A 13,708-nucleotide genomic window follows, 5' to 3' on the forward strand; every position below is an offset into this window, starting at 1 on the left:
TTAGGACCTCAAGATAGAAAGAATTCACTCACTCTCAGAAATAACATTCATATGCCGCAAAAGATGCACCATAGTCTTGCATATAATGTACTACTCTACTAATCGAACACATTTAGTCAAGGATCAAGTAGGACTTTCATTGGTTGTAATGTAGGCTGCAGGACGAGTAGGATATATTTACATATAAGAGTGAGCACACCTCCCTACGCACTTTAATACATACATTTCATTGTTCAAAACCCCATACTCATGTCAAACCATAACTCCACATTTACATTAATATACATTAACTCTCAACTTCTTTAAGCACAATTAAATCAAGATTTACCACTTATCAAAGAATCATTGCACAACAATACAACATTTTTTTCTTTCTTTTTCAATTCAAGTGGCTCTTACTTTTTCAATACATTGCGCCTTTCTCCTTATTTCATTAGTTCCACTCAAAAGCCAAACCAACCACCCCACACTTCAACTTTTACAAAGTCATAACAATTTTAAGTGCTCACGAGAGGTATGAGGTTCAAATAGATGTTACTTCAAATAAATGGGTAAGGCTTGTAATGTGGTTGCCAAAGAAATATGATTACAGGCTCAAAGGGGTTAACTACGATACATAACAATTAGGTGGGTAAGAGCATATAACTGGTTCAACAAAGAAATACCTAAATCACTTCCAAGATTGAACAACACTACTATTTTGCTTTGCAGACACACGTGGCAAGTTCTAGATATCAAATGCAATGCACAAAATACACAAAACCTCACACACACATGGCACATAACTCACTCAGGATTAGACTCGAAATACACTCTAGTTAAAGCAGTTAAGCAAAGTTAAGATCATACAATTTATGGTACTTATGCAAGAGTCAAAAACTCAGCCTAAGCGTCATAACTAAAGCACTCACTATTCTCAAGGCATAATAAATTCAAGAGACATTGCTTCTAATTAAAATCACGACACAAGGTTTCCTACTATTCTACAAAACCAAAAGCTAACTACACCTGGTTCAAACAAAACCCTTGAAAAAGGAATGCGACACAAAGAAAAACCAAGGGGAAATTATTATACTAACTACAAAAGAAAATCTTTTTGTCTTTTCCTTTCGACTTTAATCCCTCAAGAAACCCGTTGAATGATATCCATCATCGGGAAAAGTCAAAAAATTTAAATCTTTATGGTTTTTCTCATTTTTCTATCCCTAACTACTAAAACAACAAAACTAAATAACTAACACAGATACATACAACATACAATTTTCCCCACCCCACACTTTAAGTTGTGGCATGTCCCCATGACACACAATTTAAAAGCATAAGGTAAAGGAAACTTCCCTGAATTTTCAGTGGGGGTCTGAGTCGAAGTCGGGCTCCATTCCATGTGCCCGAACCAATGCACATATCCATGCAAACAGCTTCTTCTCAGCCTTCTTCGGGTATACCCCACACTTTTCTTTCACTGTAGCCTTATCTCTTGAACTCTTTACCTTCTACTCAACACTTGCAGCTGGCTTCTCCTTTATCACCCCCGTCTCTACATTCATCTCGAACATCACAATCTCTTCACCCACTGTAAGCATGAGTTTTCTATCGTATATATCCAATAATGCTATACCCGTTGCTAAGAATGGTCTACCTAAGATAAGGGGGACCTCTTTGTTCTCTTCCATCTTCACCACTATGAAATCTATAGGAAATTCAAATTTATCTACCCGAACTAAGACAACTTCCACTATCCCCTCGGGTATGATAGTTGTTTGGTCTGCCAGCTGCAAAGATATTGGTGCAGACGTTATCTCTCAAATCTCCTTCTCAAGCTTCCGGTAAATAGACAAAGGCATTAGATTAATTGATGCGCCCGAATCACATAAAGACTTATCAAAATTAAGAGTGCCTAACGAGTAAGGTATAGTAAAACTCCCTGGATCTCCATACTTTTGTGGGAGTTTGTTTTGCAAGATTGCACTGCAATGCTCTGTGAGCTTGACTACTGATGTTTCTTCTATCTTTCTCTTCTTTGTAAGGATTTCCTTCAAGAATTTGGCATAAGCTGGCATTTGAGAGAGCACCTATGTGAATGACAAATTTACATTAACTTGTTTCAGCATATCCAGAAATCTCTTAAATTGCTTGTCCAGCTTCTCTCTATAAAGCTTTTGGGGAAAAGGTAAAGCAGGCATGTGCTTGCTCTCTTCAGATTCATCCCTTCTTGAATTCACTTCCTTTCTCTTTTTCTTAGTTACCTTCTTGCCTTTCTTCTTCTTCTTATCAACTTCATTTTTCAGCTGCTCCCCACTTTCTTTTCCAGGTACCACCTCTTTTACGATAGGGGTGGGCTCTTTCACTACTTGTCCACTTCTCAGAGTTACAACATTTACCGTCTCCTTGAGGTTTCATTCAGTATCAGCTGGCAAAGTACCTGGGATCTTTTCAGACAATATGGTGGTAATTTGTCCCACTTGCTTCTCCAAGTTTCGCAACCCTGTTCCAAGTTCTTTGATGGATACTCCATGAGCATCTAATCTCACATTTGTCTTGACAATGAAAGACTTCATCAGATCTTCTAGCCCAGGCTGATTGGATTGTTGAGGTTGAAACTACTGCCTTTGCTGATTTTGGAAGCCTGGAGCTCCTTGTCCATGAAATCTGGAGTTGTTTTTTGCCATGCATTTGCAGTACCCCTAGGTGAACCCCATGAAAAGCAGGGGTGCTTCTGACCCATTACATTGAAGTTATAATTTCCCACAGTATTTACTTCCTCAGTTGAGGCCTGACATTCATGAGTAGGGTGTCATCTTCCACATATATCACAAGCTACGTGATTCTCACTTTCTGTAGAAGCTAAGGTCAGCTTCCTTATATCTTTCACCATGGCATCAAGCTGTACCTACACAAATGTGTTAGCATCAACCTGGTGAACACCATTCACCCTTCTTCTTTAACCACTTTCAGAGGGCCACTGATTTGCATCTTCACATAATTCATCGAGAATAGTGACTATCTCCTCTAGTATCTTTTTCATTAAAGGGCCTCCAGCTGCATTACTCAATGTTGTACTTGAGGCCGGTGTCAAACCATCCCAAAATTCCTGGAGTTTCATCCATAGTTCAATTCCGCTACGTTGACACTTTCGAACTGATTCCTTGAACCTCTCCCATGCTTCAAACACAATTTTAGTCTCTTTCTGGCAGAAGTTATAGATTTCTCTTCTAAACTTGCCCGTCTTAACTGAGGAGAAATATTTTGGTCATCTCCTCCCATGTTATAATTGATCCATGGGGCAAACTTCTAGGCCACTGCTTTGCATCATCTTTGAGTATGAAGGGGAATGCCCTTAAATAAACCGCATCTTGTGAAACACCATTGTATTGAAAGGTGTTCATAATCTCCTTGAAGTCCATCAGATGTGTGTTTGGATCTTCATTCATCTTCCCTCTCAAGACACAACAATTTTGAAGAGTTTGGAGCAACTCTTGCTTCAATTCAAAATTGTTTGCTGCAATTGGAGGTGGTCTAATACTTGATAAACCTTGGTTGTACACCAGTCTAGCATAATCTCCAAGTGGTCTTCCAGCCCCGGGAGGTATATTTCCGAACTGGTCTGTACCCACGGGTCGATTATGAGTAATTCTCCGAGCCCTCTCCTCTTCATAGACAAGTTGTGCATTTCGAAGAGCATTTTCCTCCGCATCTCAGACAATTAACTTGCATTTAGAAGTGAATTAACTAGAGTTAAATCTCAGACAATTATCTTGCACCTATCCAATCAACCCCTATTTTCTCCCATTGATATCTTCCTTACTTACTTTTGTTGCGGTTGTCATAGTCAATTAACTCTAGATTCTTAATAAATTTTAGTTTTTAATCATATAATTCTCAACTGTTGATCATCTTGGATAGCAACCAAGCTATAAACAGCGAAAATACTGTTTAACTACAATCCTTGTGGATACGATATTATATTATACTCTATTCGAGTAGCGAGCATATTTAAGTGTGTGTTTTGCGCTCGTCAAATTTTGGCGTCGTTGCCAGGGATTGGCAATCAATAGTGTTTGAAATAGTTTGTAGTGCTAATTCGGGATTTTTTTTTTTCATTTTACGTTTGTGCTTTTTAACTGTACGCATGCTACAAGTTAGATTGGTACATGACTCGATCTTCTAGGAAAGAATTGCTACCATACGAACCAGAAATCGAGAAACAACTGTGACAGTTGAGGAAGGAAAGAAATCTCCCCGAGAATATAGAGAAGGTTGGGCAATCCTCAACCAAAGAAATTATGGTTGGAGATGATGATAATGTTGATTTGGCTACAAGAGAGGCAACCCAACAATGAGAAAAAGCTGCACGAGATGCGGAGAAAGTTGCTTTTCGAAATGCACAACTTGTCTATTAAGAGGAGAGGGCTCGGAGAATTACTCAGAATCGAACCGTGGGTGTAGACCAGTTCGGAAATATACCTCCTGAGGCTGGAAGACCACTTGATGATTATGCTAGACCAGTCTACAACCAAGGTTTATCAAGTATTAGACCACCTCCAGTTGCAGCGAACAATTTCAAATTGAAGCAAGGGTTGCTCCAAACTCTACAAAATTGTTGTGTCTTCAGAGGGAAGATGAACGAATATCCAAACACATATCTGATGGACTTCGAGGAGATTATGAACACCTTTCAATAAAATGGTGTTTCACAAGATGCTGTTTACTTAAGGGCATTCCCCTTCACACCCAAATATGATGCAAATAAGTGGCTTAGAAGCTTGCCCCGGGGAGCAATAAGAACATGGGAGGAGATAACTAGAAAACTTCTTGATAAATATTTCTCCTCAGCTAAGACGGGCAAGTTTAGAAGAGAAATCCATAACTTCTGCCATAAAGAGATTGAAACTGTGTTTGAAGTATGGGAGAGGTTCAAGGAATTAGTTCAAAAGTGTCAACATAGCAGAATTGAACTATGGATGCAACTCTAGGATTTTTGGGATGGTTTGACATCGGCCTCACGTAGAACATTGAGTAATGCAGCTAGAGGCCCTTTGATGAAAAATACACATGAGGAGATAGTCACTATTCTCGATGAATTAGCTGAAGATGCAAATTAGTGGCCCTCTGAAAGTGCTGAAAGAAGAAGGGCGAATGATGTTCACCAGGTTAATGCTAACATATCTGTGCATGTACAACTTGATGTCATGGTAAAAGAGATAAAGAAGTTGACCTTAGCTTCTATACAAAGTGAGAATCACGCAGCTTGTGATATATGTGGAAAAGGATACCCTACTCATGAGTGTCAGGCCTCAACTGAGGAAGTAAATGTTGTGGGAAATTATAACTTCAATGCAATAGGTCAGAAGCACCCTATTTTTTCATGGAATTCACCTGGGGGTACTGCAAATGAATGGAAACAAAACAACTCCACATTCCAGGGACAAGGAGCTCCAGGCTTCCAAAATCAACAAAGGCAGCAGTTTCAACCTCAACAATCCAATCAGCCTGGGCTAGAAGATCTGATGCAGTCTTTCATTGTCAAGACAAATGAGAGACTAGATGCTCATGGAGCAGCCATCAAAGAACTTGGCATAGGGTTGCGAAACTTGGAGAAGAAAGTGGGACAAATTGCCACCATATTGTCTAAAAGGATCCCAAGTACTTTGCCAGCTTGTCTGAAAGGATCCCGGGTACTTTGCCAGCTGATACTGAAAGAAACCCCAAGGAGACGGTAAATTCTGTAACTCTGAGAAGTGGACAAGTAGTGAAAGAGCCCACTCCTATCCAAAAAGAGGTGGTACCTGGAAAAGAAAGTGGGGAGCAGCTGTAAAATGAATTTGATAAGAAGAAGAAGAAAGGCAAGAAGGGAACTGAGAAAAAGAAAAAGTAAGAGAATTCAAGAAGGGATGAATCTGAAGAGAGAAAGCACATGCCTACTTTACCTTTTCCCAAAAAGCTTTATAGGATTTCTAGATATGCTAAAACAAGTTAATGTAAATTTGCCATTCACAGAGGTGCTCTCTCAAATGCCAGCTTATGCCAAGTTCTTAAAGCAAATCCTTACAAAGATGAGAAAGACAGAAGAAACATCAGTGGTCAAGCTCACAGAGCATTGCAGTGCAATCTTGCAAAACAAACTCCCACAAAAGTGTGGAGATCCAAGGAGTTTTACTATACCTTGCTCATTAGGAGAGGTAATGACTGGTACACATTGTAAGGTTGAAACTTAATCGAGAGAGAAGCTTCTACTAAATGTTTGAACTAATAATTGAGTGAATTCGCGAGACTCACTTGAACATTAGAAGTGAATTAACTAGAGTTAAATCTCAGACAATTATCTTGCACCTATCCAATCAACTCCTATTTTCTCCCATTGATATTTTCCTTTCTTACTTTTGCTACGATTGTCATGGTCAATTAATTCTACATTCTTAATAAAATTTAGTTTTAAATCACATAATTCTCAACTGTTGATCATCTTGGATAGCAACCAAGCTATAAACTATGAAAATACTGTTTAACTCCAATCCATGTGGATACGATATTATATTATACTATATTTGAGTGTGTGTTTTGCGCTCATCATATGGAATGAATTGCGGACCGCAATTGTATTGTGCGGACCGCATAATTTTGGTTGCTGCAGCAAAAAGGTACTCTGCAGCCACACAATTGCATTGTGGACCACACAAGTTGAAGGTGGAAAATGTCAACTCTCTAAAGTTGGTCCATCAGAGAAATGGCCAATCTGTGGACGCAACCCAAATTATGCGGACCGCAATAGAATATGCGGCCGCACAACAAATTATGCAGATCGCAAAATGCCAGGGCAACTCAGCCCTCACATAACAGAGTGCGGACCGCAATTGGAATTTTACGGCCGCACTCACCTCCCCTTCACTTGCCAGAAACCGATCACTATAAATAGAAGAGGCTAGGGCATTGTTCCCTTTTTCCCTCTCTGAGCTCACAAATTGCACTAAATTGAAATTTCTTATTAAATTATCTGCTCATAAGCCTAACAATTGTTGATCACTCATCTCTTGCACTCATTCATATCTGGTATGCATCATCATCTTGATTAATTTCTTGTATTTTTTAGATTTTTAGTGAAATTTTGGACCATTTGTCTGATTAAATCTAATTGAACAACCATGTGGGGTAAATATGTAGTAGGTAGACTGGTAAATTCTCTAAGGGGAATGGGTAAATTAATTTTCATACTTAGATGTTGTTTCCATGTCAAAATTGTGCAAACATTTCAAGCCCTAGGTGAAAAACGACCATATATTAGTAATATTTGGAATCTACGGTCGCACAAGAAATTGTGTGGTCCACAGAAGTTAAGGTCTAGGGCACTATAGTAAGGCATGGTTATGAGGCCGCAATGAAAAATGTGCCAATCGCAGAAATCCCATTGCAGTCGCAGAACAATCTAATATTTGTGATCAGAGAGTTGTCATTTTGGTGACTCTCAAGTGCGGCCGCAAGACTATTTGTGTGGACCACAAAAAACTGGTTGCGACCGCAAAACAGTCAACTCCCTATCATCGGAGAGTTGGCATATTGGTAATGTATGAATTGCGGTTGCAATGAGAAATATGAGGACCGCAATCCATTTCTGTGGCCGCAAAGGAAAATTGTGCGATCTGCAATGACCAGTTTGCGGCCACAATGACAATTCTACGGACCGCAATTCCCTACCCTACAAGCATGTCTCTACTGTGCTTTTCACTGTTATCTTTGGTGTGTCCTTGTATTCATTCTATGTCTGAACTTGAATTGCAACTACAAATCGCCTTTGCTTGGTATAGAACATGGTTTGATCTAGAGGACGAGGCGACACTTCAAAAGGAAGGGGTGACCCTTCTCAGGGATGAGGGAAGAAACCCTTACCCAGTGCCCAACATCCTGAGCAAGAAGAAGTTAGTAGTCGGCAGAGGGAGAGGTGCAGACCTCTCGGAGACGAGTTCTTATGTCCCGTCTAGGGACGTCTCAGAGGGCAACTCTACCTCAGTTCATGAGCAACTGGCAGTGCAATAAAGGCCACTAGGGAGATATCAGCTCACGGATGAGCCGTCTTCATCACATAGCACCTCCGAGGGTTCAGAGAGTGCCAGTCAGGCTTCTGAGCCTTCCACTACACCTGTCCCCCAGGCACTAGAGACATCAGTTCAGGACATCCTAGATGATGGCTGAGGGGGAGATGCTACAGTTGCCGACCTTGAGTGATCGAAGAAGAAAGAGGTGTGGGAGGACCAGTTTGGCTGCCTTTTCTAGCTTCCATGAGTGGTGGCTAGTGAGGTCGCTCACTTTTGAGCGACAGTTCCAGTTGAGAGATCTAGAAAAGTACAATCCTGCAGTTTTGAGGCAGTTTCGAGAGTGCAAGGGGTGGATGTGGTTCACCCAGAGCGTGGTGGATGCGAAGGAATACCTTATCTGGGAGTTCCACGCCAATGTGACGCATATCAAGAAAGGGACAAAGGTAACTAAAGTGAGGAACCTCAAGGTGCATTTTGATCAGCACACATTGAACACTTACCTGGGGTTTGATGATGTCGAGCCCACAAAGTACCTTGAGAAATGTGCACTTGAGGATGCAGCTCGTCCTTGGCTTGCTTAGATTTTAGCAGCTCCTGGGCAACTACCACCATGGATCACAGCTGGGGTGTCTATTCATTGAAACACTCAGAGTTTTGAGGCAAAGGAGTGGCAAACCTTTATATGCAGCCGACTAGACCCGAGCCAGAATGAGACATATATCTCTATCCCGCGGGAAGTTCTAATGGCTTCCATAATGGCTGGGTACCCGATCAATGTGGGTATTGTGATGTCGGCCAACATCTCCATGGTCGCTAGGCAAGCTAACACATCCTACCGTATCCTAACACCATTACAAAGTATCTTACGTATGCGTGGGTGGAGCCGAGTGATTTTGATATGAAGGTGCGGGCAAGAAAGACTTTATCATGGTACTCGTTGATGAATTCATACAGCCCTAGGAGAAAGGGTCAGTCATCTACCACCACAGGCCAGCCTGATGAGCCATCGATGGTAGTTGTAGAGGCAATTGACATTCCATCCACTTCAGCCAAGCCTTCAGCTAGTGCAGCAGCTACGCCTCCACCTCTAGCCTCAGTGCCTTCAGCAACCCACATTACAGGTTCCACATCGGCTTTGAAGCCGGTGCTGATGCCTCCTGCTCCACTATCTGCGCTGCGAGTCTCCCAGACATTGGCGAGCCTCAAAAACTTGATGTAGTTAGCTACTACAAAGTTGTCTGACATATCTAGTCCTGTTGCAGCACAGTCCTCCATTCCGGCACCTCAAATGCCCCCAACAGTGGAAGAAACATTGAAGAAGCTCCTGGAGAACCAGAACATGATTATGGCTACATAGGTGCGGCATGGGTCAGTGATAGAAGAGTCGGGCAAGGAAGTGAAAAAGATGAGAAAGTCCCAGGCCTCCAAAAAGTTAGTAGACAAGCCTCGGAGACAGGTTACTAAGCTTGCAGCAGCCGAAGACATTCCCTTTGACATGTTGATTGACCCACACCATCCAGGCCCAGATCCTGCAACACCTTCAGCACCAGTTTGTTAGTCTGAGGAGCCAAACCTTGCTGCTGACACTGCCGAGGCAGTGCATCAGATGTTCACCAACCCAGTCAATCTCAGAGTTGAGGATGATGACATCCAGTTAGATAAGACTGAGGTCGGTGACGCTGCTGTGGACACAGAGATGGCCAAGGAGCCATAGGGAGTTTTCTTCACTCTTACCCTTCCTTTACTCTTATTTTGCTAAGCATTGGGGACAATGCTTATTTTTATTCGGGGGGTGGAGTTTATTTGATTTTATTTGATGATTCTGATACTATTGGTTTGTAATAACTGATAGTATTTTCTTCGTTTTCCTTATTCTGTATATATTCTCTCTTTCTTCTCTCATTATGTATATATCTTATCTCATTATGTATATTCGTATTGCTTTCGATAGTTTTTGCTTGTAGCTTCTTTATGTTTGTTTCTCTTACTAGTTAGTGTTTAATTTAGTAGCTTCTTTTTGAATTAGTAGCTTCTTTTCGATTTAGTAACTTCTTTTTATGTTTTAGTGGATAATAAGCTTTTGGTTTTATTAATGCCATGGTTCTTTCCAAAGGTAGTTTTGTGTAAACCGGGTGACTCTTCCCAACGATGGATGGCATGACAACCTTCTTAAGGGACTGAGTCCGTTTTTGGTATTTAGGTAATAATAGTAGTAGTAATGAATAAAAAAACCTAATTAAGTCATGCTCGATGAGTCAAACATGCTTCACTTGGTACCAACACACTTAACCACGTGTTTATGGTTAGAAACACGTTTTTTGCAAAGAAATAGTTGTAGTTAGTGACCTTGTGACTCTTGTGTTGACTTAGGCAATCATCGAGTGGTTTAATCGAACCATAGTGATTTTCAATCTTGAATGTGGTGGTTGTGGGCCCTTGACTCTATCCTCTTTAACAATCCAGTTGCGTGAGGGGTGAGATGTTTTGTTGCTAGTCCAAGTACCCATGCGAATGGTCTAGAACATGCCCTAAATGTGTTTCAAGGCGAAATCTTAAGTTTTGCTTGGCTTGAGAAGTGATTGTAGGGTTTCCTTGACCCGCTTAAATTTTTTCCATTGCCTACCAGTGTTGTTATCCCTAGTCAACCCATTTGAGCCTCGAGCCTTTCTCATTTGATAACCATGTTACAAGGCTTTACCCATGTTGTCGTGACCCTTTCTTGGCACCCGAGCTTTCCTTAACACTCTTGTGAGATAATTGGCTAAAAATGTAAGTTTGGGGGAGAGACGAGGAACTTGATAGAGGTATCAAGGCAAAACATGAGAAGGAAAGGCAAGAAAATTAAAAAAAATGCAAAAGAAAGTGAATATTCTATGTTTGTTTGTTTCTATGTGACTTGACGGGGTTGTTGGTTCGGTTCTGGGGATGTTTCGAAATGAATTGGATCACTTAGTCCCAAGGTTAGAAGTCTAAGTTGAAAAACTTGACCGGATGTTGACCTATGTGTAAACGACTTCAGAATCGAGTTTTGAATGTTCTGATAGCTTCGTATGGTGATTTTGGACTTAGAAGTATGTCTGGATATTGATTTGGAGGTCCGTAGGTCGTTTTGGCTTGGATTGGCAAAAGTAGAAAAGTTGAAGATTTGGAAAGTTAAGAAGTTTGATCGAGAGTTGACTTTGTTAATACCGGGCTCGGATTTTGGTTCCGGAAGTTTGAATAGGACCGTTGTGTCATTTATGACTTCTGTGAAAAATTTGAGGTCAATTAGAGTTGATTTGATAGGTTTCGGCATCAATTGTAGAAGTTGGAAATCCATTTGTTTCAATAAGCTTGAATTGGGGTGCGATTCATGTTTTTCGTGTTGTTTGATGTGATTTGAGGCTTCGACTAAGTTCGTATCATGTTTTAGCATATGTTGGTATGGTTGTATGGGGTCCCGGGGGGCCTCGGGTAAGAATCAGATTGATTTCAGATTGAGTTTGGGACTTAAGAAAAATTTGCTATTGTTCAATTCTGGTACACCGCACCTGCGGCCAGCTATTCGCAGATATGGAGGTAGGCATGGGACTATTGGACCGCAGGTGCGTGAGAGAATCCGCAGAAGCGGAGTCGCTTCTGCGGGGAGGAGACCGCATAAGCGGAAGTGAGGAGGAGGTGAGTTGGCCATGTGTTTCCGCAGAAGCGGACTTTGGTGCGCAGAAGCACATCCGTAGATGCGGTGGGTATCCGCAGGTGCGATGATGCAGGTGCAGTCTTTAGGCCACGGAGAGGCAGAGTTTCAGTGAGTTCCACAGATGTGGAGATTCAACCGCAGAAGTGGATGGGTGATCGTAATAGCGAAAATGATGACACTGTCTTTAAAACAAAGGGTTTGAGTTCTTCTCTCATTTTGAGAATTTTGGAGTGCGGACTATGGCAATCTTTGCAGAGGATTTCACCTAGATTAAAGAGGTAAGTGATTTTTGATCACTTTTGTCCATGAATATACAATAACCATTGATTATTTCACCTATTTATCATGAATCTAAGTTAGAATTTGGGAATTTTTGACCCATGTATTGGAGAGTAAGATTTAGGGATTTGAGGGTAGATTTGTGGTCAGAATTGGATAATTTTGGTATGGTTGCAATCGTTATTGAATGGGTGTTCGAGTTTTGTTAATTTTATTGAGTTCCGAGGCATGGGCCCGGGGTTCACTCTTTGGGTTGACTTTTTGTATTTGGTTAAAAAAAACTTAGCTTTATCGTATGGAATCGATTCATATAGCTTGTATTGATTATATTAAATTGTTTGTGACTAGATTCGAGTCGTTCGGTGGTTGATTCGTGAGGCAATGGTTTGTTGGAGCATTGAGTTGTGCACTTTGAGGTAAGTAACACTTATAAACTTGGTACTGAGGATATGGATCCCTGGAATATGTGTTGTGTGGTTGGTGTTGGGGTAACGCACATGTTAGGCGACGGGCGTGTGGGAGTGCACCGTGGTAATTATGACTCGGTTGATTCTATGGTACTGTGTAGTTATCTAGTCTTGTTTCTATCCATGTAATTCCTACGTGTTACAGTAATTGAGCAGTGATTCATGTTAAAAATCATATTTAGGCTATGTGCTTATTCTGTTGGGACCCACTGAGGTCATTTCTGTTGTTGAGTTATTTGCTTAAGTTGCAATTATTTACTCAGTCATATTCATTCATTTTCATATCATATCTCAGTCTCTGCTACCATTACTGTTACATCATGTTATCATTGCTTGAGCTGAGTGGTATGAGATATAAGAGCCCATGAGACTGGAGAGAATGATGACTGAGTTGGGGCCTGATAACCGTGTTGTGAGTGATATTGTGTATCGGGCTGCACGCCGCACCAGGCCATATTGTCTTTATATCTATTATTATTATTATGGATCAGGTGGCACGCCGCAGCAGAACTTATTGGTTTAATTATTATTATAGGATTAGGTTGCACGATGCAGTAGGACATATTGGCTTTATATTAGCACTTGGGCATGATCCGCCCCTCCGGCGTCTGACATACCAACAGTGAGCGCAGGTACGATATCATTTGAGTGATGGTGTGTGATGAGTGGGGGTTTGAGATAGACAGATTGAGTACTCAGAGAGTGTGAGTACCTGGGATTATCATTGTGATGCATTACATTTGACTTGCATATTTGACATGTAGGCATAGAGATGTAACATTTCTCATGCTAGTTGTACTTGGCATATTTTATCAGTGTTGAGCATAAATTTTTGAACTTGAAAGCATGCCTAAATTTATTTACTATGTACGAACTGAATATGGAAGTTCTCTGAGTTATTACTGTCATTATCTTGTTATATCTGTGTTGTCATTATTCTAATTCGGGCTGTACCTTTCTGAGCTTGTCACTGCTTTCAGCCCAAGGTTAGTCCTATTACTTATTAAGTACATTTGGTCAGTTGTACTCATACTATACTCTGCACTTCGTGTGCAGATCCAGATACATCTAGACATGGTGATTGCTAGATCTGGTGTTAGTACGTGCTCGGAGACTTCGAGGTAGCTGCTATGATGCCCGCAAACTTTGACTCTCCTTCCTTTCATATTATTTTGGCATTGTGCTATTTTCTCAAGCTGTTGTATTAGAGTTTTAGACTATGTCGATGTTAGTAGTTCATGTACACGGTGACACATAGA

General features: G+C 41.0%; 1 non-coding gene across 1 annotated transcript; it reads right to left on the bottom strand.

The window, feature by feature from the left end:
• Positions 1 to 4,844: 4,844 nt before the first annotated feature.
• LOC142168542 (small nucleolar RNA R71) lies at positions 4,845 to 4,951 on the bottom strand. Its single transcript, XR_012698396.1, has one exon. It is a non-coding gene; the product is annotated as a small nucleolar RNA R71 (small nucleolar RNA).
• Positions 4,952 to 13,708: the final 8,757 nt, after the last annotated feature.

Source organism: Nicotiana tabacum, chromosome 13 (genome assembly GCF_000715075.1).
Source record: "Nicotiana tabacum cultivar K326 chromosome 13, ASM71507v2, whole genome shotgun sequence".
In the NCBI taxonomy this organism is placed as follows: domain Eukaryota; kingdom Viridiplantae; phylum Streptophyta; class Magnoliopsida; order Solanales; family Solanaceae; genus Nicotiana; species Nicotiana tabacum.